Here is a 2,519-nt window from a genome sequence, read left to right on the forward strand (position 1 = left end):
AATTATCTCTTCTACACGGTACTCAACATAAAGTAGTGTGGTTCGTGCTCTGGTATGGTTTACTCCTTCTTGGGTATCTGACAATTATCTCTTCTACACGGTACTCAACATAAAGTAGTGTGGTTCGTGTTCTGGTATGGTTTACTCCTTCTTGGGTATCTAACAATTATCTCTTCTACACGGTACTCAACATAAAGTAGTGTGGCTCGTGCTCTGGTATGGTTTACTCCTTCTTGGGTATCTAACAATTATCTCTTCTACACGGTACTCAACATAAAGTAGTGTGGTTCGTGCTCTGGTGTGGTTTACTTTTTCTGACCTATCAAAAAAACATGTCTTTCCTCTTTGGTACTCACTGTCAGGTAGAATGCCTGGTGCGCTGGTTGGGTTTGCTCCTTCTCTATTTTCAAATATCTATCGTCCATCTTTCCTTCTTAGTTTAGATATGCACTCACCGCCGTAAAGTGGGATGCGTGGTGCTCTGGTGGGGTTTGCTCCTTCTTTACTATCAGACATCTATTGTCTATCTTTCCCCATTATGTACTGACCGTTGAACAGGACGCATGGGTACATGGTGCTCTGTTATGATTTCTTCTTCTTTCTCATCAAACATCAATCTTCCTTCTTTCTTTCTTTGTACATGTACCCACCGATAAACAGGATGCGGGGTGCTCTGGTCTGATTTGCTCCTTCTTTACTATCAACCGTCTATCTTTCCTCCTTGGTACTTAACTTTAAGTGGGATACGTGGTTACTCTTGTGTGGTTTGCTCCTTCTGTACCATCAAACATGTATCGTTCTTCTCTCCCTCTTTGTATGCCATTGTACTCGCCGTTAAGTTGGATCTGTGGGTTTATGCGCGGTGCACTGGTGTGGTTTGCTCTCTCTTTGCTTTCAAACATTTATTGTTTTTCTTTCCTCTTAGGAATTGTAATCACCTGGATGCGAAGGTGCGTTATGATCTGATATGGTTTGCGTCTTCTTTACCATTTACCATCAAACATCCAGAATCCATCTGTCCTCCAACCCCCAGGGGCGGTGCTACTGACTGAAGTGTCTTTAGGCCATTCCCAAAGGGGGGACATTAACCATGTTCATGTGCACTGTTGAATTGTAATTGTAAATGGGCTGATTCATCAAGGTAGCGCTCATAACTGTGCCTGAACTTCAACAGGGAACTGCTGCCTTTTCTTTCCTAATCTTTACTATCGTCATTTCCCCTCTATTTCTTTCGTATGTTTGTCACACTCTTGTGACCCGCTATTTCCGAGGTGCCTTGATAGTCGAAGCAGACTTTGTGCTGTTGAAGCTAGAGAGGTGACCAGAGTAAACCCGATTCCCCGTAGGGACTTTTCTGTTGCCATCCACCCCTTGGCGCTCATATGACCATATGCAGTTGCGAGCGCCGTAAAACCTTATTAAAGCTAAACCTAATCTGTCCTCCTGAGCACGTGTACCAACCGTTAAACAGGACACTATGTGTGGTGGTGTTGTTTGCTCTTTCTTTCCTATTAAACATCTCTTATCCTTATCTGTACTGTAAAACTCTTACCACAACTAAAACTTAAACTTCAAACTACATTTCTATTTATTTCATTCCTTAAAACATGTCCTTATCGATACTTTCTTCTATCGTTTTGTTTATTCTCTTCCTTAAAACATGACATCTGTATCGACACTTTCTTCAAACATTTTTTTTCTACATGACGTCTGTATGTATACTTTCTTCTAACATTGTTTGTTATATTCCTTAAAACGAGTCCATATCGTTACTTCATTCATTGTTTCTTCTATTCCTTAAAACATGACATCTGTGTATCGACGCTTTGCTCAAATATTGTTTCTTCAATTGCTTAAAACGAGACACCTCTGTATCGATGTTTTCTTCCAACCGTCTGTTTCTTCAATTCCTTGAAACATGCCATCTGTGATTGTATCGACGCTTTGTTCCAACCGTCTGTTTCTCGTCTCCCCAGGAGGGCGATCGCCAAGAGCAACTTCAGCCACACCAACTACCTCCACCCGAGCCATGCGGAGACCGGGGGGTACCGCAAACGGGAGCTCCGCTCTGTCGTCGACTGGTCGGTGAGTATCCTTGTCAACCTTTTTGCCTCCTCTTCGACACAGTTTAGGCCCCCAACGACACAATTTTGACCCCAAAAGACACAATTTTGGCCCCCAACGACACAATTTAGGGGCCCATCAACACAGTTTAAGCCCCAAGTTTTGGCCCTCAATGACACAATTTTGGCCATACGCTAAAAGAAAGGTTTATTTGAACCATCCATAAAAACTTCCTCCCCCCTTTCCCCGAAGATTCACTTCCGAAAACGTCTTGTAATGTATTTGAGACAGGGTTATGCCCTTTGTCATTTGACTCGATTCCAACTGAACTAAGAAAGTACGTATTTGCTTAGGATGCCCTGTGAATACACCAGTCGCTTAAAAGCAAAGGCCTTATTGGGCCCCTCTCTCTCTCTCTCTCTCTCTCTCTCTCTCTCTCTCTCTCTCTCTCTCTC

General features: G+C 42.9%; 1 protein-coding gene across 1 annotated transcript in view; it reads left to right on the forward strand.

Moving 5' to 3' along the window:
• Nucleotides 1-1,976: 1,976 nt before the first annotated feature.
• Nucleotides 1,977-2,519, forward strand: part of LOC101851756 (diacylglycerol kinase zeta) — a gene marked incomplete at its 5' end in the record, with an annotated part of 63,280 nt that continues 62,737 nt past the window's right edge. Inside the window, 1 exon segment of the mRNA XM_013085902.2 lies at nucleotides 1,977-2,085.

This window comes from Aplysia californica, unplaced genomic scaffold (genome assembly GCF_000002075.1).
Source record: "Aplysia californica isolate F4 #8 unplaced genomic scaffold, AplCal3.0 scaffold00417, whole genome shotgun sequence".
In the NCBI taxonomy this organism is placed as follows: domain Eukaryota; kingdom Metazoa; phylum Mollusca; class Gastropoda; order Aplysiida; family Aplysiidae; genus Aplysia; species Aplysia californica.